General features: G+C 46.4%; 1 protein-coding gene across 3 annotated transcripts in view; it reads right to left on the bottom strand.

Moving 5' to 3' along the window:
- The window catches only part of GSE1 (Gse1 coiled-coil protein), a 436639-nt gene that overhangs the window by 280880 nt on the left and 129628 nt on the right, over positions 1 to 26131 (bottom strand). The gene's annotated exons all lie outside the window — the stretch shown is intronic.

Consider the following 26131-nt stretch of genomic DNA (forward strand, 5'->3'; position numbering starts at 1 on the left):
CTTAAAAGAATCAGGCAGCGGATGATGGGGAAAAGATTTCTGTCAGCCTGAGACCCTTGGAAATGGCATCCAATAGGTGCTGGGCCAGATGAAGAAATAATATGACCTTGTACAGTGGTACCTCGGTTTATGAACTTAATCTGTTCTGGAAGTCCATTCTGAAACCAAAGCCATTCTTAAACCGAGGCGCGCTTTCCATAATGAGGCCTCCCGCCGTCGGTGCCCTTCCACCATTTGGCTTCCGTTCATAGACTGAGGTAAAGTTTGCTAACTGGAACACCTACTTCTGGTTTTGTGGAGTTTGTATACTGAATAGTTCGTAAATACGGCTGTTCTTAAACCGAGGAACCACTGTATAAGGCAGCTTCCTAGATAAGGCAAAAAGGAAGGTGGGGAAGACAGAGGCTTGAATTTTTTTAAATGTAAAAAAACCAAACAAACTTGAAATTAAACAATGAATCATCACACACATGGCTCTTGACTGCTGTAATTTTAGAATGAGCTCAGAGAGATGAAGCTGGGGAAAGGACAGTCCACCAAAATACACCTTAGAAGGGAGACAAGGAGGCCTTCTAGCTGGAGGGAGAAAGGAGGAGGCCTGCAAAAGCATGTCAGCGGACCCTGGTGTCTGGGGCTGTGCCCACTAGCTAAATGGTCCCCCTCTCTCTTAGTCTGAAGATGATAATGTACCAATGAGAGAAAACGCCAGAGAGGCTCAGTGGTAGAGCACCTGCTTTGAATGCAAAAGGTGACAAGTTCAATCCAAGTAGGGCTAGGAATGTCCTTTGACAAGCCCTGGAGAGCTGCTGCTGGTCAGCGTACTCAGTATCAAACTAGATGGACCCATGGTCTGACCTCATATAAGGCAGTTTGATATACTCCTACATTAATGATTTTTTACTGAATTCTATCACAGTTGATCACAATTATCTCCTCCAGAAATCCCTTCTCTTTGTACCTATTTAATAGATGCTGCACTTCTATTTCCAGTATGTGTGGGGCAAAGTGTATTTGTACCTCATACTGGGACTTACCTGCCCAGATCCATCCACCTGGGAGAAAATACAGAATATACAAAGAATTCATCAGCAGTGATGTGCCTGAGCATGTTCAGATTTTCCACAGTAGGCCTCCACAATGTATATGGGAGAATGCTACCGCTTGTGGAATAAATTAGGACAATGGATTTTGATCACACTGCATGTGTGCCTTAACAGTGCCAGGATGTCTGCCTTATCAACAACTGACTCTTTGTATAGGAATGGCCACTGTAAATTACATAATTATCACCCTCTGTACTTTTCTGCATTTCATTTCCTTCTGACCTCTCTATTTACAAGTCCACTCTCCCCATGCTCCACCCCCAAAAGAAGCAGTGTGTACCTATACTTGTTATTTAGGGTAACACTTAATATATCTGATGAAATGAAGGGTAATCTAGGAAAACTTATGCCGCTTTTTAAAAAAAATCTTTAAGGTGCCACAAGACTCTTTCTTGTTTTTGCTGCAATAGACTAGCATGGCCACCGCTCATGAAGCATCTACCAGCTAGTCCAAGAGGTCATACCTGACCTGGGATCTCACCTGAAGTAGTGTAGGAGAAAGGCAGCCCTCTCTTTGCCTTTCCCTCCATCCTGATGGCTCTTTCATGAAAAAAGCCTTGGTGGATCAGAACAAAGGTCCATCTAACCAAGGCATCCCCAACCTTCGGCCCTCAAGATGTTTTGGACTACAATTCCCATCATCCCTGACCACTGTTCCTGTTAGCTAGGAATCATGGGAGTTGTAGGCCAAAACATCTGGAGGGCAGCAGGTTGGGGATGCCTGTTAGAATCTAACCTGTTGCCTGGCTGTCCTGGTTGGGGCTGATGGGAGTTGTAGTCCAAAAACATCTGGAGGACACCAGGGGTGGTATTCAATGCTAGCCCTACTCAAGAGTAGACCCACTGAAGTTAATGGACATGACTGACCTTGGTTAAGTCACTTTAATTGATCTAGTCTGAGTAGGATTTAGTGGGGAAGGCTGATCTAGTCCAACATCCTGTTTCTTGCAGACGCCAACCAGATGCTTCTTGCTGGACATGAAGACAACAACCCTTCTTTCCTGTTGTCATCCTACCTCCCCCTACGACTAATACACAGTGGTACACTGCCTCTAGATATGGAGGTTCCATTCAGCCACCATAGTTCATAGCCACTGATCTACTTCCTCCATAAATGAGACTAATCTCCTTTTAAAATTGTTACGCTGGTGGCCATTCTGCCAACAAATGATGGAGGTCCCTGTTTTAATTTCTGGCATCTCCAGGGAAGGCTGGGAGAAACTCCTGTCTACAACCCTGGAGAACTGCTGCCAGTCAGTGTAGACAATATCGAGCCAGATGGACCAATGGTCTGGCTCTGTATAAAGGGAGCTTTCTATCCCGGTGGCAAGCTTATACACCAGTATGGCATAAGGGCCAGCTTTAATCAGCCTCTTTGACCCCTGCCTATCTTTAAAGATAAAGGGATGGGTGGTGGTTTGGGGATGCACCCAAAACATCTCCTACACATGCCATGATCCTTTGCACCACCCTGAAACAGCAGATAATTTTGTCTGCCCCGTGACACCACAGAGGCTACTCAGCCCACACTTGGTTCCAACCACCTCACATTTGCGTGGCCTACACAAAACAGCTGTCCCCTACCCCACCACCACCATGCACAGACTGCCGCCCACCCCCACCCCTTCCTCAGTCACAGGGAGAGGGAGGACGGGAGCAAGTGTGGATCAGGGAGGAGGAGAAGGCCCTGGAATTGTTTGCTGGCTCTTTACAATGGGGACTGTGCAGACGGATCCAGGGTCAGGGGTGAGAACAGCTATAAGTGGCTTATGCCTTTTGTGAAGGGGGTTGAAGTGACAGCCCAGCGGATTAACAAAGACGTCCTCTGTTTTCCGGCAGGTCATGTGGAAAGCGCCCAGTCGACCCCTGTCACTTTGCCAGCAGAGCAGACGCGTGTTCGAGAGCAGAGCAGGGAGGTGGCGCAGGGCGAGGGGGCAGGTCAGCATGCAAAGCTAGGGGTTCAGGGGGTGTTCAGAATGGGGGGGGGGGAAAGGCTGGAGCAAGCGGCATTTCAGCTTGCTGCCTCTAAATTGTCCAGCTAAGCGCAATCGCTTGGCAAAGCAAAAAAACGAACGAACTCAAGCGGCAAAATTGTTCGCATGGAAGCAGCACAGCTGTGAGTGACTCAAGCACCAAGAGAGTCTTGCGGCGGGGTGGGGGGAGTGAGGGGGGCAGGCAGGCTAGGTAGCAGCAGGTCCTGGCAGGAAGGCGCTACTGAGTTCAGTTACAGCCACATCATGCATTTGAAATATTGTGATTCTGCTTTATCAGTAGTGGTTTCCCCCCAAAGAATCCTGAGAACTGTATTTTATTAAAGGCGCTGAACTCACACTTTCCAGCCCCTTTAATAAACTACAGTTCCCAAGATTCTCCATGTCTGTCAAAGTTCTATAAGACTGTTTTAAATGCATGTTGTGGGTGTGACCTTCTACTCTGCACTCTGCCACTTATTGACTACGTAGCCTTCAATATTTCTCCTAGTCTCTCCAGAGCCACTTGCAGTGGATTCAGACAGATGAGCCGACAAAGACCATCATGATGGACAAACTGTTTCTTGCCACCATGTCTGTTGGTGTGAATGCCAATCCTAGCTGAGATCTTAGCTCCTTGTCTCTGCCTCCACATTTTAAAGACATTCAAAAGGCGGCTCAAATAGGGGCGCAGATATTCCTCATTTCCTACTTCCAGAGCCCTAGAATGCACCTTTGGGTCACACACATCCTTGGGGTTGGAGTCCCAACAACATCTGGAGGGTCACAGGCTGCTCATGCCTGGATTTTTTGGGAAGGAAGGGGGGGACAGAATGGAGTACTTAGGTACAGGTCTGAAACTCCCTTCTTCTTGCAAACCCCCCCCCAACAAAAAAACAAAAACAAAACACAGATTCACTGCCTCAGCTGCTTATCTGGATCTAACCCCCAGCCCAGATTCCTCTTCTCCATCACTCCTTTCAAAACTACGGATATCATTACAGGAATTATTAAACAGAGAGCAACCCCTGACCCCTCTGCTGCTCCAGTGAGCTGGGAAGCAGAAGAAATCAGGGCGGTTGAGGGAGTGCATGGGTCACTGCATCCCCAGCAGTGAAATGAAAGGATCTCCCTATGGTTGGAAGGGGTTGGCATAAAACGGATTACACAGCTACAGTGTATCTCTTCCATGAAGATGGAGGCTGCTGGTCACTCTGTCTGCAACCATTTCCTCAGCATGTAGGCATCAACTGCCTGACTAGATCAAGGATGGGGAACCATTTTCAGCCTGAGGGCCACATTTCCTCCTGGACAACGGTTGGTGGGGGCACATGCTAGTGGTGGGAAGGACCAGAGGTAAAGTGTGTGGAGCAATGAACACAAATTTTACCTCCAAACAGAAGTCTAGCCTCTACACACATTCACACACCCCTCTGCATCCTCCATCCAGGCAACCAAGAGGCATGATCAGAGTTCAAGGACAAATTCTGGCCAGGCAAAAGCACTCAAGGAATGTACAAAACAAGACCAGTATGAGTGTGGCCTGCAGAAAGACAGTGCAGCTTGGGAAAAGACTGAGGGCCTGCTAGAGAGTCCTGGAGAGCCACATCTGCCCCCCGCCCCCCAGTCTGAAGTTCTCCACCCCTGGTCTGGATTGTACAGGCTGATCCATGAGGGGCTTGTGAGCAGATGGCCCAAGACTCACAACAGAAGAGCCCTGCTGGGAGGTATCCTGCTTTTTTTGGTTGTGCCATAGCACAGGAGTGTCCCTCCAGATGGCAACAATGCAGTAACATTGGCAAAGCATAACAGAACAACTAATAAACAGGAATAAGGTGTGGATAGATTCAAATCCACTGCAAATGCACTATTATTGTATCAATGACATGTTGCAGGATACACCCGCAAAAAAAACCACCAGTCTGTAGGGGCATATACTCTCTGTGCGCGTCATCTGATTTTCCTTCTACCCTTGTCTCACCCACATTTATTTCTGCCTTTCATATCTTCTCTCACCCCCCCCCCACTTCACTTCACTTTTTCCATCTCCCATTTTCTTTCTCTCTCTCCCTCTGCAATGAAAACCATTAATTCGGCTGTGAAAAAAAGTCTAAGAAGTCACAAGCAAACAGATGTCCCAGAAGATGCCCTATGACCAGATTGTGGTTTGGGAACAATACTGAGGGAATATTTGGCCCAACTTGTCTTCCCCTGTCCTAACCCTTCATAGTTTCTATTTTTGCTGCCCATGGATCTACTGCAAAAAACAACAGAACAGAGACTGGAGAAAGAGAAGAGAGTCTTCCCAATGTACAGCACAAAATACAATGAAAGCCTTTAAAATCATGAAGTAGGAACATGCAGCCTTTGTAAGTCATTTCCCAGTGATGGTCAGAGATGGGTCACAGAACCTCCTCCCTGGGTGCTCATCTCCAATGCCCCCCTTTGTAATGTGCCCACTGGAGATGGCAGACAGACAAACATCCTCATTCCCCCCTCCCCTTTTTATGATTGATTTTTTTAAAGCCCTGCAGCACCCCCAACAGGTCATCTTTGGCTCTCACAGGGACTTTTAAAGCAATGGTTAAGGTACACTTCTAAACAAATGAGCACCTAATTAACAGATCCCATTCAAATCATTATTCTTCTATGCAGCAGAGAAAAAATGCCTTCTCTGCAGGTCTGTCCGACAGAGTTCTGGTTTAAGAAGACACAAAAGCTTATGTCCCCTTGGTCATAATAATAGATATACCCAAAATCTTTTTTGTTACCTTATGAAGAGTTTTTGGCTGTCAGCCATGTAAACTACAGAGAACAAGCCTGTGCTGGCCCACGTGTTCTAATGGGGACAGGGTGCTCTGAAGCAGCACATCCAGCTGGAACCAGTTGGATGTGCCCTTCCTGCCTCTCTTGGACCACTGCTTAACCCCACCTGCCATAGGTTAGGAAAGTGGTGTCCAAACTTTTTTCAAAGAGGGCCAGATTTGATGAAGTGAAGGGCCATGAGGGCCGACCAAAGGGCCAACCAAAGTTGTTTACCTTTTTTAGGATTGAAGTTGTGGAGGTTTTTTTAGTATTTTACCCCAGGAAATAAACTGCCACAGGGGCTGGATTAAACCATCTGGCGGACCGGATTAGGCCCCCAAAACGGACTTTGGACATGCCTGGGTTAGGAGGAGCCGGCTAGATTTGTGGATCAGAGGCATGTTTGTTTTGAGGGTCAGATAAAAAGAACTACTCTGATCTGCCTCCTTAGATCCAGCCAAGTCTCACTAGAATGGAGCCCTGAAATTTGTTTTCAATCAAAGGACAGTCTTGTGTCTATGGGAAGGAACAAAGCAAGGGAGAGAGAGAGTACACACAGCTTCACAACACAACGCTGGAACACAGAAACTGTGGAAGTTGCCTTATGCTGAGTCAGTCCATTGAGTTATTTAGCTCAGTATTGTCTGCACTGACTGGCAGTAGCTCTCCAGGATATCTGTCAGCCATCTTCCACAGTCTTATTTAGAGATGCTGGGGATGGAGTCTGGGACCTTCTGCATGAAAAGCAGGTGCTCTACTACTGAGCTAAGGCCCTTCCCCTTAATGGAGGGGTCTCCAAAAGAGGGGATATTATCTGTCTGTCAGGCTTACACAGCAATTTCTTTGCATATTAAACACTTCATTCCCAATTTCCAAGAGGCTTCTGGCTGTGCTCTCTTGGAAAGATACTGACAGAGTATGTCAGCCTTCACCAATCTTGGGCCTTCCAGAAGTTCTAGACTACAATTCCCATCAGCCCCAGTCATTTGAGAGCTATAGCCCAAAACACCTGGACAGCACTAGGTTGGAGTTGGTGAACTTATGGTCTAACCCAACAGGAACTGGTGGAGAAGCAAGGGGAGAGGCACAGTGGCAGCCTTTCATTCCAACATCCTTCATGGGGTCCATCTCCTTTTCAGCATCGCTGAGTGTCTTTGTTGCTTCAAGCTCACGCCAGAGACATATTCCCCAAGGGACGACTTCCAGAGGACAAGTCAGCAAGTCGTGCTTGGGTGGAAATGAACAGTTTGTCTCCTTGAGAGCAGATGTGCTGCCCATCGCACCAGACCATGGCACTCTGGGATAGGGCTGTTGCTATTATTGTTGTTCTTATTACTATTACTTATATCCTGCCGTTTGTCACAAGGCCCTGCACTGCAGTTTGCAACAAGTACATGCATAAAGTATGTACCAAATAACACCAAAAAACATCAGTAATACTTCAATTTCCTACTGCGCAGCCCAAATGCTAGAAAGTCTGAACAAAGAGACAGATATTCAACTGGTGCCTAAATGTGCACAATGTTGGCACCAGCCTAACCTCTAGAGTGGGTTGGGGCTGGGGGGGGTTGCATGATTGGGTGCTACTGCTGAGAAAGCCCTCTGATGGGTAATTGCCCCTTGGACAATCCACAGGGTCCTCCCCCCACCCATTGGATTTCTCTCAAGTTACGGGCTGGAGGGAAGGAGGCCTTCTGGTCAGTACCTGGGTCCCAAACCATTTAGAGCTTTATACATCAGAACAAAAACCTCAACTTGGGCTCAGTGGCAAACAGACAGCCAGTGCTGATGGAACCTACCTCCAAAAATCCACTTGGGTAAGCCAGACAGTTACATTCTCTGGAAAGACTAGCAGCTGATTTCCAGCCAAGAACCACAAAATGACAGCACAGCACCCTCTGCACAGATTACCAGATGCAAAAGAAGAATTCAGTATGGTAGTTATTCCAACCAAGGGAAGAGGTATAGGCCTAACAAAGCCGCTAGTCCACAGCACAGACGATTCCCCTGAAACCAGTATAAAGTGCCATCTACTGATGAGTACCTATGCACCAGCATCTTCTGCCATGTGAAACCTTTAAAGATGGAGAAGGAAACCAATACTGTATTGAAAAAGAACAGTTTGCCTAAAATCAGCCAACAAGGTCAAGGACAGAGTGGAATCTGAACTTGTATTGCCTAGACCCATGACTGAGACTACAGGTGCTAGGCCAGAGCCAGGGAGCAACAACCTATTCTTTTAAGGCAGGGGTCACCAACCACAGACACATTTGGTTTTCTGTATGGGTGCCATGGGTGCCACTCCCTCTGGTCACTTTCCCGCACTCTCACAGATCAGCACCCCTCAAACCAACAGACATAAAGGGGGAAAGCATGTGCATACATACTCCAGTTTTCCAAAAGATCTGGGTAAAAGTTCAAGTAGAATTAATATGAACCTTAAAAAGTACATAAGAGGAAGTGGGGGAAAGCATCACTCTTCCAACTTCCTCCTTCAGCTCTATGTTCTTTTCAAGGGAGAAAAAAGGTAATCGGCACCACTGTCTCATGACCAAGGTGACAATGGGGAGAGGGGCTCAGAGATTTCATGGGCACCACGGCTCAAGGGCACCATTTTTGTGATCCCTGCTTTAATACAGACTCTGAAAATAATGAAACACATTTTCTTAACTCCTTTTCTTCTGCCAACCATGCTATACATATGTTGATTGTGGTTATCACATGATCACCTGGGTATGTGCCACTTTTATCACATGGTCTCCTGCCATTGGATAGGAAATGAGTATCCAAGTAATCATTAGATCAATTGTCTAATTCCCTCCAGGAATATTAATGGATATCAAGATACTGCAAGGAACTGTTCATCCATAGCTCTCCAAAATCTCATTAACTAAATATAATAATAGAATACAGATAGATGCTTGGCATTTATACACTTTCAAGTGCACATTCAAGGATTTGAGGCACTTCACATGCACTATCTCAGAAATCTTCACAACAGCCCTGTAAAGTAGTCTGGTATTATTAGTCCTAAAATAAGAAATTACTGGCTTAGAATAACCAGGTATAAAAACTAACTGGGACATGCTGATCCCTACCATTTCCTCTACCACGTCACAGGCGTCTGAAAAGTAAAAGGAGATCTGTCACACATCTCTCTGGTTTTCAAGGGAGTTTTCACAATGGAAATTCCCCATCTCCCAGTCCCTGCTACTCATGTTCCCAACTGTCATGGCTGTGAAATATTATCCACCGTGAAACCAATATTACATTAAAACATGGCAACCGTGCTACACACGATGGGTAGAAATGTAAAGAAGCTGCTTTATGTTGAGTCAGACCATCTTGCTAAGTACTGTTGACACTGACTGGCAGCAGCTTTCCAGAATTTTCCAGAACAGGGTTCACTCTTTCCCAGCCCTAGCTGAAGATGTCAGGGGATTGAGGCTGGGACCTTCTGCAAGCAAAGCAAGTGCACTACCACTAAGCTACAACCCTTCCTATAATAACAGTTGGCCATCACATCCATTATCTATGTGCAACCTCATGCCCCTTTACCTTGTTTTCAAAACTCACTCCAGTTACGCAGCAAGTGGGATATAAAGAGCTGTCAGGCTGTCTGGGGAGGGATCACTGGGATTGCCAGTTTTTAAAAGACCCAGGAATAGGTGCTAGGAAAGGCCATTTTCTGCCTGACACCCCAGAGAATTGCTTCTAGAGAGAGCAGAAAATACTGGGCTAGTTAAATGAATAGCTTGGTGTGGAAAAAGGAAGTTTCCTATGTTCTGTCTAACCCAGTACTATTTGCTCCACCTGACAGCAGCTCTTTATGGTCTTCCCCAGCCCAGCAACCCAGGATCCTGTTGCTCAGAAAGGCCAGGGATTGATTGATCCAGGAACAAAAGCCTGAGCTTTCCCATTGTACTATGGCAGGGGTGGGGAAGCTTCTCCAGCCAAAGGCAAAAGAGGTGGAGGAATTAATGTAAATTTTGCCATAGTACAGTAGCCTAGTTTCTGTGTGCGCGCGCATGCACACACACATATCTTTATTCCCCCATCCAGACAAGCAAGAGGCATTATTCCAAGGACACGTTCTATTCAAGCAAAAATACTTATGGTGTGAAGCAGGGCCAATGAGGGGTGTGCCCTGGGGAGAGATCCAAGGGCCAGCTAGGGAGACCTCGAGGGCTACAGCTGGCCTCTGGGCTGGAGGTTCCCCACAAATGAACTGAACCAAGAGCAGCAGCTTCTGTGTGCTAGTTCCTTGAAGCCCCCTAATAGCCTTCCTGCCTCCAAGCATCCGCTTTCTGCTCAGCACACAGATAGAGGAGAAAGGAGAGGGATTTGCAGTCCTCAAAGAAGACAACCACTCAGCAAATTGGACCAACAGGAAATTCATTAGCGCGGGGGTATGCGTAACAACGGGCTTATCAGCTCCTGATAATGTCAGCCCCCCCAAGTAGGTGGGAGAGCGGCACTGCCAAGTCACACTGGATTAAATTAATACTGATTAATTGGGACTCCTGAAAAGCGGAACGGCAAATCACCACGCAGGGATTTGGAGCTGCAGGAGATTCTCTTTGTCAGGCTGCAGAACCTTCCAGGCTCTGCCAGGCTGGGGGTTAGAAACTGGCAAGCTATCAAGGAAGCTGAGAGAATCTTTCCTGCCCCCTCTACTAATTCTTGGTGGGGGGCATGTGTCAGCCGTACCCTATGCAAATGCAACTGATTTGTCCTCATGGACTTTTTAAGCACCCTATAATCAAACCTGTTGTCGGAAGGCAAGACCACATCCTCACCGTATATTTAAAGCACATGACTTTCCCTGAAGAATCCTGAGAACTGTAGTCTACTCCTCATCGAGCTACAATTACAACCATCCTTAACAAACTACAGTTCCCAGGATTATTTGGGATGTGCTTCAAATGCAATTTAATTGCATAGTGTGTTTGAAGTGAGAGGTATTTGAAATGAGAGAAAGGCAAGTTCATTTCTTGACTTGTTGCCCTCAAAGGCATCATCTCTCCCTCACACTTCCAGCTGGCTGTGGCAATCAGCACACATTCCCTGAAGACAATACACATACACAGATGCACACCTGCCGTATTATAAGTTATAATCCAAACTCTTCTTATAAGTAACAGGAGATGTGTGCAATTTTGCCCTTTCACATCTGCAGATATTCCTGCCTTGCCAGCATCACCTCCTTGGGACACTAGTTTGCAAAGGCAGATATGTGATTTTTTCAAGGAATCAGATCCAAATCAAGGTTGTGTCTTCCACACCTCCAGATATTATCACCCACAAATGCACATCATGTTCCCTGTCCAAGAGAGAAGGCATCGGTACAGATATGAATCACTGTTGTGCATTGTATGAGCAACTGGCTTCAAGGCGCAGAAGCGTGCAGTTAAGCAGCTACACTTTTACATACAGAGATAGATCTCACAAAAATATTTGCAAACTAAGTGCCTGCTTGGAATCCTTCTCCACAACAACCTATTTTTTTTCCTTTTGGAGCAGAAAACCACAGCTAAGAAGGAAGCCAAGTGACTGTGCCGGGCTGGGCCAGAAGCTACTAGCAGCAGCAGAGAAAACAGCCCCGAGAAAGGCAACTGTGCTGGGAGTGGGAAAGCAGAGCTCCAGAAGCCCAGCTGGAGAGATTCAGCAGCACTGATCTGGCCTGTGGGCAGCCAGCAGAGGAATGGACTTTCACAGAGTCTTATTCCATGGTAAGTAAACACTTGGGCACTAGAAAGCAAAGCCCAGAGAGACGCACTGGCACACCACACGCTAGGGCAGGTAATCAGGGGTTTCAACTAAAGCCTTGTCTCATCCCCAGCACGCAGTGGTGGTAGATTAAAGCATTTGTTCTCATCTCCTGCCTGCCATCGAAAGACAGACTTAAGATGAGGTACATTGCTCTGGTAATCCACAGATTAAATGCACACCATCTGCATGGTGAGGAGGCCCTAATGCAGGATTTTACCTGGGAAAGGGGGCGGGTAACACACACATATTACAGAGTGCATCTGATGTAATGAAGAGGTCTTTTGCCCACCTGCAGTGAAGGTCTTGGCCAAACACGGCCAATAACAGGGGGCAGAATCCCTACCGGATTCTTTCGCACGCAGCTGGTTGGTGTAAGCTTCAAGTAGGAAACCCCCTGGTTCTCAGATCTCATTTCAGAACTCACTCATTGGCCGTAGACCGTAGACAAATAATTGTGAGGATGTTAACACTAACAAGATGTAGCAAAGAAAAGGGCCACAGTTCAGCGGTTGAATGCATGTTTTGCAAGCTATAGGCCCCAGGCTCAATCTCAGGCAATTCAGGGTAAAAGGACAAGGAAGTATAGTGATAAGACAGACCTCTGCTTGAGAGCTTGCTGACCCATTGCCAGTCGGAATAGATACTCCACAGGGCTAGATAGATGGAATGGTCCAATTCACTATAAGGCAACATGATAAGTTACTAGAGAGAGTCTGCAACCTAGTGGCACAGCACATGCACTGGATGCAGAAAGGCTCTGGTTCCATCTCTAACAAGATTTAGGAAAGACGATTGTGACCCTGAAGAGCACCCAAGAACACAAAAAGGGCCTGCTGGATCAGGTCAATCACCCATCTACTCCAGCATCCTGTTGTCACAGTGGCCAACCAGCTGTCTGCAGAAAACTTGAAAACAGGACATCAGCACAAAAGCACTCTCTCCCACTATGGTTTCCAGCAAATGGTATAGTGTCCTGATCAATGGAAGTAATAGCCCATCTCTGTTCTACCTTGGTTCTGGGCACCACCAGTTAGGAAGGATATTGACAATCTGGAATGTGTGGGAGAGGGGCAACCAAGATGATCAAGGGTCTGGAAACCAAGCCATATGAGGAACAGTTGAGGGAGTTGGATACGTTTAGTCTGGAAAAGAGAGTGAGAGGAGATATGATAGCCATATTCCAATATCTGAAGTGCTACCACATGGAAGATGGAACACGCTTGTTTTTTTGCTGCTCCAGAGGTTAGAACCCAAATCGGTGGGTTCAAGTAACAAGAAAGGAGGTTCCAGTAAACAAACTATTCTTCCTTGGAGGTTTTTAAGCAAGAGATTGGATGGTTATCTGTCATGTATGACCTAATTGAGATTCCTATATTGCAGAGGGTAACTTAGACTAGATGAGCCTCGGGGTCCCTTCAAACTACAATTCTATGGTTCTATGGTATTCAGAAGCATTACTGCCTCCAACCAAGGAGGAAAAGTCTAACCATGTTGGCTAGAAGTCATCAGTAGCCTTCTCCTCCATCAATTTGTCCAATCCTCTTCTAAAACCATTCAAGTTGATAGCCATCACTGCCTCTGTGGAAGTGAGTTCCATAGTTTAACTACATACTGTGTGAAGAAATAGTTCCCTTTTTATCCTAAATGTTGCAACAAGACACTGCCAAAGTTGGTAGGTCTCAAATAAATGAGCTAGATATATGGTGACTTTATAGTAATGTATAGCAAAATGCTTTGAAAAACACTAGTATGACACAGCAGCTTGTACCAGACAGCATTTTAAAAAGGTCATATGCCCAGCATCTCCCAGCCAAGTGAATAAAAGGGTTTGTCTTACCACAGCTGGCTTGCAAGCACAAGCCATTCAAACAGTATTTTTCCCAGCAGGAGTCTGCAATTTTCAATACGTATCTCAGCATCCTTTCCAGTGAAGACTCGCCCATCAGGGCAAATGGGACACTACCCCACCATTCTCAAGCTGTCCAAATCAATCCCCACCAGCTTGCCTTTGTAAGTACAACTAGTCCAGACGGTGGCACTGCTATCTTTCTTCCTCCTCAGTCTCAGGGTTGCCCTTGCATAGCTCAGCAGCAGGGATGAGAGTTGGGGAGAAAACTAGAATTAGTTGACTCTACCTATCATTGGCTCTGGCTCCATGTCCTGTGGGCCTCCCAGACTTATGTCACACCAGTCTCAATGGGTGTCAAGAACACCTGATCCTGTAGAAAAGGTTAAGGTCCAACACTTGGACTCTGTGGTGCAGCACAATATCTGGGTTCCGTCATTCCCTCCCACTTTGCAGGGGCAGCCAGGCTCTTTCTGGTTTACTTCCCTTCTCTGTAGCTCTGCATGTTGCTTGGTTTTAATTCTGCAGCAGTGGCAGAGGGAGGGGAGGCAGTTAGTGTGAAGAGGGGTCCCTGCTTCGTGCAGGCATCATCCCTGCTCTAATCTAATCTCCTGCCCTGACAAAGAGGCCTGTAATCTCCTAAAGTAATTAAGCAGGTGCAGCCCTGTTGATGGAGAAGAAGGAGGAGGAGGGTCTTGTCTCCTCTGCCAGCAGAGCCAGCTGTTTCCCTTTGGAAAAAAAGAGTAAGGTGTCAGTACCCCACACTGCCTCCAGGGGGTGTTGCTTTCCTCTTGGCAGGGATTCTTGCAAAAAGAAGCCACAAGTGTTGCTGATGTTCTTTTGCTCTGGCAACGTTTTGTGCTGGCTCCTGCTACCCTCCAATTGGACCTACCTCAAGGCTGGTCGGCACAAGATAATCAAGGTAGGTTGATGGAACTGAGGTAGCAAAATTCCCTGGCTGTACCTAGCATTCAGGAGATGAGTTCTTCAGAGGTGTGGTCCCCATCAAAATCTGTACCTCCTACACATGTTTAATCACAGTTGCATAAACGTCAATAAAGCTTCACAGCTTCACAATCAGGTTGGGGTCAGATTTTCATGGGGCAGGTAACTACCCCTTTTATCCACTACAGAGCTCCTTCTTGCAAGAGCTCAGCTGGTCTGTGTGACAATTAACATAAGCTGCAGAGGAGATCTGCTGCAGATAGAGAAAGTTTGAAGCTACAAAACAAGAACAGCAATAAAACAAAAGCCCACTCAAATGCTAGGCTATGTGCACACCAGACATTTCAAACACACTGAAAGAACATTATCACTCTGCAAAGAAACATGGGAACCACATTTTGATAAAAGTGCTGGAAACAGCAGCTCTGTGAGGGGGTAAACTACAATTCCCAGGAATTTTGAGCTATAAATATATAATATGTACACAGTCCCAGTATCTTTTCTTTAAACTTTAACATGTGAATCTGGAGGGGGGGATCCTCTTTTATTTTATTTTTTCAAACTGGGTAAATTGAATTAATGCAAAGGTTAAAATGCCTGATTGAATTTGACTGGCTTTAGTTTCAACATTATCACTTTGGGACCCAGACATATTGGTGGAGCCTTTTCCTGTCCTAAAGAGCGCATGAGTAAAAAGGGGAAACTGACCCTGGTTGGGTGTATGTGGGCAGGGGGGATTCCCTCTCGGATTTCCCCAGTCCTTGCCCATTTGCAAAGTCACCACTGGGTGAATTATACTGGATTATGGGTCTGTGCCAGGGTCGCCAAGGCGACCAGCAAAGCAGGATTTTTGCTCCTGTGAGATCATTAGCCCTGGCTGAGGCCACGGCTGTCACACCTCAGCAGGAAAAGGCTGATGCAGGCCAATGTTCAGGGTCAGGTCAGAGGTCACCTTATGAGGCAAAGGGGCTTGCAAGGCCATTCCTCTTATCCCACTGGGAGGGCTTCACCTCAGTTAAATGAGGATGTACAGAAGGAGGGAAGAAGAGAGTTCCCAACTAGAAAGAGGTTAGCTTGCGCCATCTATGTTTCTCTGGCAGCCACCCAAATACTGAAAATATGTTGCTACACAAACTAAGCCCCTTCACCAGTGCTAAGGATCCCCAATAAAATTGAAAACATCTAGCAGGAAGAACATTGCAGCTACACAAAGCACATGGTTTCTCCCAAAGAATCCTGAGAACTACCACCACAGAACTACAACTCCCCAAACTCTTAAACAAACTACAGTTCCCACGATTTATGGGGGGGCAGAGTCACACACTTTAAATGTACACTGTGTATGCAGCCCAGAGTGCATGCCCATGCAGCCATGGAACTCACTGGCTGGTCTAACGTACCTCAAAGGGTTGTTTTAAGAATAAAATAGTGGTGGTAGTGTAGAGGTTGTCCATTGAAGGTCTTTTTGCCAGTATTCCACAAAATCCTGCACAGCCTCAGTGAATGGTCCTGCCATGTAAGGAGTGGGTTGGGGGGAGAAGGAAGGGGGGTTGGGCTTGAAGGCCTGGCCCTTTGCTGTCCTACAATCCAAGATTCTATTCATTTACCTCTCTTGCTAATTCATCATCTCCCATGTCAAATGCTTGCTTGGAAGCCCAAATGTAGGGAACTGGGTTTTGTCTTCTTTTTAAAAAAAGTAAAAAGCAGCCTCAGAGGTCCCACAAGGGGGAAAGAGGAGGAATGAATAACCCTTTCCCAACCAGCCAAGTATCTGTACAAAATCCACCCAAGCTATGTGTCTCCTCTGTGGGGTTCTAGATGTGAGGGGAGTGCTTTTAAGCTCCCGGGGGGGGGGCAGCATTAAGTGCAACACACCCTATCACTACTCCACTCAGCTCTGTTGTTTCCTGGGTCTGCTTTTCATTAAAAACAAAAACAAAATAAAACACATCTGGGGATTTTACACACACAGTCTGACCCTGACTGAGGCTTGCACTGATGATTACATCTTCTGTTTTCGAGACTTCCACTGTCACTTTCTGTCTTGCTTTTTTCCAGGCTTTGTACTTCCCTCAACTGCATTAATCCCCATGTGTGGAGATGGGGAGAGGTGGGATGAATAGGGGGAGGCAGGCTGGGAGCTGGACAAGGAGACCTACAGGCAACTCCCATCCCAAGAGACTCAAAGATGCAACCCGAAGCTGGTATTACTTACCAGTGCAATAAGGAAATGCAGAGTACCATTACCTGCACACTCCATTAAGCACTTAAACACCATGTGAATAGGACACGTCATTGGGCATTAACGGGCTGCTGCAAGGGAGATGTTTCTTGAAGAGTGGCTGGCAGTGAAAAGGGGAGCGGGAGAGACAGAGCTGGAGAGCCAACAAAGTGATGTATGACACATAGGATATCTAAGCACCGGGACTTTTGGACAGTCACTATTACTCTGGAAAGCAGCCAGCCCTGAAAGGCTTTATTACAGACCACACTGCCCTGTTGATCTAAGTGTTAAGAGTGTGGCCAGACTGTCCCTATTTTGCAGGAGATATTCAGGTGCAAACTGGACCCTTAGGTTTCTGCATTTAATGTGGATTAAAGACCTCTGTCACCCTAGCACAACAAATCCACATTTTAAAAAAGAACTGCATTTTTATGGTTTGGAAAGTGATGGGGAATTACACTGAAAAGTGGGAGATGAATGAATAGTTATCAGGAATACATGGTAACTCAGACAAACAAACCAAAATAAATGCTCAGTGGACATAACCTAACCACCACATAAGCTTTGTGAAAATCAAGACTGAACAAACAGCTTATCTGAAGGAACCCTAAAAGAAAAGCAGAGTGGGGCTTAATGGAAGTCAGAGACTGGATATAGATAGCAGTTATAAAGACTGCATCTGAGCCCATAAAGAGTGCCTCTTCCTCACCAGCACATAAACAAGAATGGACATCACCACATAAAAAAGAGCCCTTGTGGGAATGAATGTCCAATAGTAGTACAGAAGTGTTTGTACAGATCAGGGATAGGGAATCCATGGCCCTCCTGATGTCATTGGACTACCAACTCCCATCAGTCCCAACTAGCATGGCCAATGGTCAAGGATGATGGGAGTTGTACTAGCATGGGTTCCATGTCTCTAATACAGATATATTAACGTATTAGGTATTATGCAGCTTCCTATGTCCCTATGGGTCCCATATGGGTCACTGGCCCTGGCAGTTGTTGACCCTGGTCCTTCCCTTCTTTCCCCATTTGCAGACACTAAGGAACATCAGCCTGCATTTAACAGCACACAAATGGAATAAGAAGCTGTATTTGTGCCAGGCCAGACTGTCTGTCCATCCAGCCCAGTGTCATCTTTTTAAATGGGCATTGCTTCTCCTAGGTCTCAGGCAGAGAGCAGAGGTCTTTCCCATCACCTGAAGCCGAGACCATTTGTGGTCTGCTGCAAGGCATAACCTCTACAGTGTCCCCCAACAACAATATGCCACTTGTACTGCTCACCCTTACACTATGCCCTGCTGGCTCTGTGAGGAGGCATATATATGTCCTGCAAGGCCGTGACTGCTGCAACCTAGACAATAACACAATCCGCTCCTAAGCCAAATGAACACGGTTCTGCTACTCCTCTGGAGTGTGGCCAGCTGCCTCCTCCCACCCTTTTCAAAGGCCTTTGGCTTCTGGGGGCCTGCCCGGAAATGCTGTCATCCCCTCGCATGGAGCCAGCTGTCCTGAGGAGCGGGCAAGGCCTCGGGAACAGGCCCAAGACCCTCCTGCCGCTGCTAATGTCGCAGGAGCCAGGGCTGAGCCGAGGCCACACACGGTGCGAGAAAGCCCAGCTTATCCTGCATGGCCCCAGTTGTGGTAAGCCAAACAATTGACTCCATTCACGGGGCTCGGCCACTGCTGCAGAGGGGGCTGGCTCCTGAGATGGTGCCAGGAAAAAGGCACCAGAGAGTTCTACCTCCGGCTCAAGGGAGACAGTGCCAAAGTCAAGCAGCAAATCAGACAGAGGGAGAAGCAGAGGCGGCTACCAAACCCAGGAGGAAGAAGGCTAGTGTGGGAGTGTGAGACCAGGAAGACAGAAGCCTCTGGTAGAGCCTGCATGTTCAGCAAGGCTAAGGGTGGGGGGAGAGGGAAACCCTCCAGGTGCTTGGTAAGAGATTTATCCCAGGGCCGGGCAGTTTCTGAACAATTCAGTGCTTGGTGTGTGGGGAATATTTTTGGCAGCAATTCTCACTAAATGTAAGGGCACTGCAATGACTGCATGATTTTGCTATAGGAGTCAATAGAGTAGTCCATGCATTTGGTGAGAATTTCTGGTAAAAGTTTCCCAACAAGGAAGAGCTTGTTCCCAAACACCTAGGCCTGGAATAAATTCCATTTGCCTGCTTTCTCCATTTTGTGATTGGTTTTCTCTGTCTTGCTTCCAAGGCTGCATACACACCATACATTTTAAGAATGACTTCCCCCAAAGTTACCCTTAGGGCCAGTTTGCCCCTCACAGAGCTACAATTCCCAGCACCCTTAACTATTCCCATCACCCCCAGGATTCTTTGGGGGGAAGCTGTGTCCTTTAAATGTGTGGGGTGTACATAGCCTCACTCTCACCCCTTGTCTCCTGCTCTTACGGCTAGTTAACAACCCACTCCTACTGATTGTTCAGTGGCAGCAACATTCAGCAATGAGGATCACATGTGAATGGGCAACTACAGATACACCACTCCTGTTCTCCACAGACTTGTCAAACTTGAAACTCAAGTTTCCTCTGGAAATGCTGTTAAATCATTCTTCCTTGGGTGGGTTTTATGGCTGCTGTTAAGCATATATGGACATTAATCTGTTACAATATACAACACTTTACAATTTAATGGGTATTTTATTTTGGCCATTATCGCATGAGCATATTTTAAGTACTTTTAGTGACCCTGGACTCTTGGTCCTGCCACCTGAAAGGTATTGTTATTAACTTCTATAATACAAGACTGCAAACCACCAGTGGTCCATGAGCTTCATTCAGGTGGTCTGTGGAATGTCTGTGAAGAACACGTACAATTTTAATTCTATGGAATTCAAATTTTAATATGGTCAGATTCAATATAAGAAATAAAAGAAGAAATAGAAATGGAATTATAAACCATAACCATCTAGCACAGCAAATTGCAATTGCTACAACACATGGGGGGATCATTAAATGGTTTCCCAAGAACTCCAGCAATTTTTTCAAGTGGTCGGAGCAGGAGACAGTTTGGGAACCACTGCTGTAATGTATTTATCTTTTTTCTTTCTTTCTTTCTTTCTTTCTTTCTTTCTTTCTTTCTTTCTTTCTTTCTTTCTTTCAAAAAGATATACAATTTATCTCATTTATCTTCTCAACACTCCTCAGAGGTGTGTCCCTATTGCTCCGATTTTACCAACAGGGGTCTGAAGCATAGAGAAATTAACTTACCCAGGGCCACCCAGTGAGTTTATGAATAGAGAGATGAGCTCAACTATCCCAGGCCAAAGTCCAGTACTCTAAACATTGTATGCTTCTGTCACTACAACTCCAAAAGTTGAATTGGCTGATGCTGTGCAGGGCCCAGGGCCAAGTAAGAAATATAAGCCATAACCAGATGCCTGCCCAATGTTTCCTTGAAAACCTCCACGACTGGGCATCTTCTGCTTCTCAAAGCTAAGATATAGGCAGCTGTCAGAAGGAAACCAGAAGTCTAGCCTGGGGGTCGTGCCACGGAATCAGAGGCAAAGACACACAGAAATGTGCCATGGGCAGAAAATGCTCAGACAAAATATCCAGGCCAAACAAGGGCCAGCCCAAAAGCCAGCCTGGGCGAGCTACAAATCCTTCACCAGAGCAGTCAAATCCTTCACTGCCCAGGAAGATGCTCCAAACTCTAGTTCTGTGACTCGCCAGACAGGACAGATGCACAAAGAACGTAGGGTTGTCAGTGATCCCTGAAACTACTGTAGGGAGATGGTGGGCGATAGCCCTCCTCAGTTCCTGACCCCTTAACCAAACTGCAGGCCCTCCACACACACACACACACACACACACACACACACACACACACACACCTTGCTTGTAGATGCATCATGGGAACCCAGAGAGGCACCTCCCTTGCCTTCTGAAGAAATTGAGTCCTTGTTCCTTTTTCCAATTTATGCAGACAAGGCCCTTTATGGATGAGCATGACAAAAAGGGAATTGAGAGCCAAGAGCCTGCTTTGGCCTTGTGTCCATGGGAGTGTGGGGTGGTGAGAGGATGAACTGCAATAAGGCCAGGGCAGTGGGAAAGGTCCAGTGTGGCCTCTGTTGCCCCCACCTCGGCGTTGACAGTGACTTCATCCCACTGTGGTGCAGCCTCTCACTCTTCAGATGTGGCCCATCAGCTCCAAAGGCTTGGCCAGGCTTTTGGTTCCAGGAGCAGAGCCAGGCTTTGGGGCTTGGCAGGACGGTTCCTCCAGCTTGCAAAGCAGACAAGTCACAGAATGCTTGGGCTGGGTGGGTTGGGGAGAGAGCAAGAACCTACCAAGAGGTTGGTTTTGGCTTCACCTCAGAGAGCTTGGAAAGGCTAGTAAAACCCAGCCAAGACCACAACATCCATTCCTGGCTTCCTAGGGGAAGTCGAGAGCAGGAGAAGCTCTGCCACGCAGAGTAAGCTTCCCTTATGCTAGAAGGGCAAAAGACTGCAGCAGAGGTGCAATGTCCCGTATGAAAGTCAACCAGACAACCATCCCAGCTGAACTGTTTTACACAACTTCCTAGCATACGGTCGTTTAATAAGCGGCCTGCTACAATTTAGGGCCTTTCCACACATCCTTTTATTTATTGCACATTCCTGATTATTTGCGCTCATTATGGCATTGGTGCCGCTTTCAATACTGTTTGTGCCTGAGAAAGTTTTTGGACTCTTTCATTTTCAATCAGTTCATTCCCCATGACTTCCTGATGAAATACTGTAACATTTTATAACACAAAAGTTCACGTTTTTGTTGCACTATAGCACAAGAGTGTCCCTCCAGATATCAAGAACACAGTAACATTGGAAAAGCACCACAGAACAACTCATAAAGCAGAATGATGTTTGGTTAGGTACCGTATAAGTTCACCACTAATGCACTATTATTGAGTCAATAGCCTGTTGCAAAACACACTCAAGAAACCAGGTTTATTTTTTGTGGGGAGGGGGGTGCTTATCATTTGCTAACACATGTTCCATGTCCAAGTGATGTACAGTCCCTCCAAAAAAAGGAGGGTGGGTACATTACTTCTGCATCCAACACAAAATTAACTTGCAGCACAGGAAGTGACAACGGTGACGAGATGCAGGCAACTCTTTTTTTAAAAAGTGAATGGATAAATTCATGAAGAAAAATGTCTATTAGCTATGATGGCTCAATGAAGCCTCCATGTGCTAGTGCAGTATGCTTAATAACACAAGGTGAAAAGGACAACCAAGCCAGAGAAGGGCAGTCAACTTCATGCCCCAAATGTCTGGCTAGTTGCTGATGAAACAGAAACAGAAGCTGGAGTTGACAGTCTGACCCAGCACATGTTTTTCACGTGTCCTAATCAAATTCCTGTGTTCCATGTGTACTGAAAATACTTTATCTCTTCACAACTTCTCTCTATGAAGAACAGTGTAGGCACCTGAGCTATGCACCAGCATCATTTCTAGGAGTGGGCAGAGAACCAACTCTTGAGAACCCCATTGGTGTACCTGTGCCAGTACACTGAAGCCAGCAGGTGCCTTGGAATGTCTACGGTGGGTTGTGACTTCAGTGTTAAGTGGTAGGAGGGATGATATTGAGTGATTATGGATGAAATCTTGTAAGTCAGAAGGGAGGCTGAGCTGGATTTCCAAACATATAGAGGGGCAGGACCTCTGGAACCTATATTATTATTTGTGTATCCCATGTAAGTATCAAAAGCAGGATAATTATGCAAATTAATGCATATTAATGCAATCTAATTTCTGCAGGTCACAGAATTTCTGAAGGTTACTCCGCCATCAGAGGTTTTTTCTGTTGTGGTGTCAAGATAGTGGGATTCCTTTCCAACTGAGGCCCACCAGGCTCCATCTTGCCTATTGGCAAGCAGGAAAAATGCAATGATCCCCAAATATTTTTAGGGGGCCTTCAAACTGACACCTTTTAATTTCACTGAGGTTTGCTTTCTAATCATTGCCAGTTTCCCTGTTGTTGTATTATGTTTATACTATGCTGCGTTGGCTTGTTTTTAACTGTACACTCCTTTTAGGCTTTTTTAGTTGGCAAGTTGGGCAATGGGATACAGGAAATAAACTCACTTTCCTTGCTTCAGGGAGTAGGTTATGACACTGGCACAGAAATGTGTGTTCATGTGTATACTTTTGCGCTTTATAGTCGTGCCTTTGCCAATCCCCTAGCACTGCATGCATGTCCAAATGGAGATATTTTACCTGGGCTCCAGATGAGTTATGGCAAAAGAAAGGGAATTCTGTGGCTGATGAGTCCCCATACAGAATGCCATCCTAAGATCCCATCTGGACTATACATTTAAAACAATATCATACTACAGTGGTACCTTGGTTTACGAACTTAATTCATTTCGGAAGTTAGTTCTTAAACTGAAACCATTCTTAAACCAAGGCACACTTAACCTAATGAGGTCTCCCGCAGCCATTGTCCTTACACCGTTCGGATTCCATTTTTAGGTCAAGGGACGCAGGTGGCGCTGTGGGTTAAAGCCTCAGTGCCTAGGACTTGCCGATCGAAAGGTCGGTGGTTCGAATCCCTGCGGCGGGGTGCGCTCCCGCTGCTCGGTCCCAGCGCCTGCCAACCTAGCAGTTCGAAAGCACCCCCGGGTGCAAGTAGATAAATAGGGACCGCTTACTAGCGGGAAGGTAAACGGCGTTTCCGTGTGCAGCTCTGGCTCGCCAGAGCAGCAATGTCACGCTGGCCACGTGACCCGGAAGTGTCTCCGGACAGCGCTGGCCCCTGGCCTCTTAAGTGAGATGGGCGCACAACCCCAGAGTCTGTCAAGACTGGCCCGTACGGGCAGGGGTACCTTTACCTTTACCTAAAGTTTGCAAACCAGGACACTACTTCCGGTTTTGTGGAATTCGTAAACTGAATCGTTCGTAAACAGGACTGTTCTTAAAATGAGGTACCACTGCACTGTACTTTAAACAGTCACAGATTCCATGCAAAATAATCCTGGGAACAGAAGTTTGTAAAGGGTGCTAAGAATTGGTAGGAGAAAGCCCCATCCCCCTCACAAAGCTACAGTTCCCAGAGTGGTTTGACAATCAATCTCGCTCCCCAGGAAACTCTGAGAATTATAGCTCTGTGAGGAGAATAAGGTAAAGGTAAAGGGACCCCTGACCATAAGGTCCAGTCGTGACCGACTCTGGGGTTGCGGTGCTCATCTTGCTTTATTGGCCGAGGGAGCTGGCGTACAGCTTCTGGGTCATGTGGCCAGCATGACTAAGCCGCTTCTGGTGAACCAGAGCAGCACACGGAAACACCTTTTACCTTCCGGCTGGAGCGGTACTTATTTATCTACTTGCACTTTGACGGGCTTTTGAACTGCTAGGTTGGCAGGAGCAGGGATTGAGCAACGGGAGCTCACCCCATCGCAGGGATTGGAACCGCCAACCTTCTGATCGGCAAGTCCTAGGCTTTGTGGTTTAACCCACAGCACCACCTGCGTTCCGAGGAGAATAAGGGTCCCCTTATAACTCTCAGCACCCTTAAACTACTGTTCGTGGGATTTTTAGGGGGAAGTCATGGCTGTCTAAAGTGTTATGATACTACTTTAAATGTATTGTTATTATTATGTATTTATTTATACCCCACCTTTTTCCATGACAGGACTCAAGGCAGCTTATAGATAAAATATACAGATAAGGCCTAAAAATATCCCCCTGACATGACATGACCTTGAGTTTACAGATTGTGATGATACCGCAGGGATGTACCAGACCTTCAACCCAGGTCTCTAGTCACTAGATAACACTAGCTCTTAATGCAACACCCAGTGCCTAGATTTTTGCAATATGCATAGTTACTCTGGTTACAGTGAATTTAAAGAGGATAGGAATGACTGTCAAAGTGATGCAAGGAGACACTGTGACTGTGACAGCTGAAAATCAAACTAAGGCCTAGTGCACACAGTCCTGAAATGCTGCATCTTCCAGTGGAGGAGGAGTTGAAGTTTCCCCCTACCTTAAAAGGTGCAGTCCCAAATTCCTCTTGGAACAAATACTTCTTCACACTACCCAGTTAATTGCTAACATTCACTGCCATAAGATGTGATGATGGCCACCAGTTTAGATATTGTCTGAAGGGGACTGGGCAAAGCTACAGAGAAAGAGGGGTCTGTCAATGCTTATTAGGCATGATAGCTATCCGGAACCTCCAGGTTCATAGGCAGTCTACTTCTGAATGCTAGTTGCTGGGGAACAAGCTTGGGTGAGGATGCTTGTATGAATCAGGTGGACTAGAGGGACTTTTAGTCCAGCCTTATAAGAAAAGCCCAAGCTGTGGGGAGAAACAGAAACTGCCATGGCAGAGTTCAGGCACCGGATCCCACCATGCCAGGTTAGTTTAAAAAAGGGGGGGGGACTTTAGTTACCAAAATTATTCTTTGAGATTAACTCTGGTGAATCACTCAAAAATAGCAGGCAAACAAGAGTAGTGTGAGAGTAGAGATATCACACATACACACACAGACTGCATCCCTGTGAATCTCAGACACAACACTGTGCAGTTAAGAGAATAGTAGGCAAATAGTGGAGGGTTGTTCTTCTCCCATTTCAGCTTCAGAGAGTCCGGTCTCAATCTCTGGGTAACTAGGCTGCAGAATTATTTTACCTCTCCCCCACCCCCTTCTTGCTCTCTCTTTCTCACACACAACTTCCACTCCCTTCCCAAGTCAGTGCTCTCCACTGGGGGGGGGGAGAGAGAGAGAGAGAGAGAGAGAGAGTAGTAGTAGTAGTAGTAGTAGTACAAAAAGAATCCATCTCTCACTCATTCACAATATAAGAGTAACACATAGCCGGATGCAAACATGCACAAGTTCAAGGGGAGAGTTTGGCCACCAAATCCACATGAGATCAAGTTTCCCAGCTCTCATTGAGTAGATAAAGGAATAAAAGAAACCAACAAAAAAGAAGGCTCTTAAAAAGACAAGCAACTGCAAAGCACAAACACACCAGGATTAAAATAATATAAAATAACATCCTTATAAAAACACTTGGCAAAAGTTTGCAGCAAGTTTGCAGCAAGTTTCCTACCCAGCCAGCAAATAATTTGTTCTTGAATAGACACCAGAAAATTGGGAGGAGGGCACGCCACAAGAAGTCAAGAAGGGGACTTAGTGCAGCTCTTCCTGCCCCCTACACACACCTTCTGTCCCAGAATTACATTAAGCAACTTGACCTTTGCAGCCCCTGAAACTGCTAGACCTTCTTGGCTGTCCCACCCATCCCCAACTTAAAAGGTTTGGACCAGTCCCGGCAATGAACTTCTGGAAGATGGGGGGGGGGAGAGAGATTTCCTTCGCACCTGTCTTCTCTCACTCTCCCATCACAAGCAGACAGGTGCAGAATGTAAACTGAGCTTTAGTCAAAATTCCCTCCAGTTCAGGAGCCAAAATGAGGGGGCAGGCAGATCTGAGGTGGAACTGGGAAGCAGGTTGC

Source organism: Podarcis melisellensis (genome assembly GCF_964234715.1).
Source record: "Podarcis melisellensis genome assembly, chromosome: 8".
In the NCBI taxonomy this organism is placed as follows: Eukaryota; Metazoa; Chordata; class Lepidosauria; order Squamata; family Lacertidae; genus Podarcis; species Podarcis melisellensis.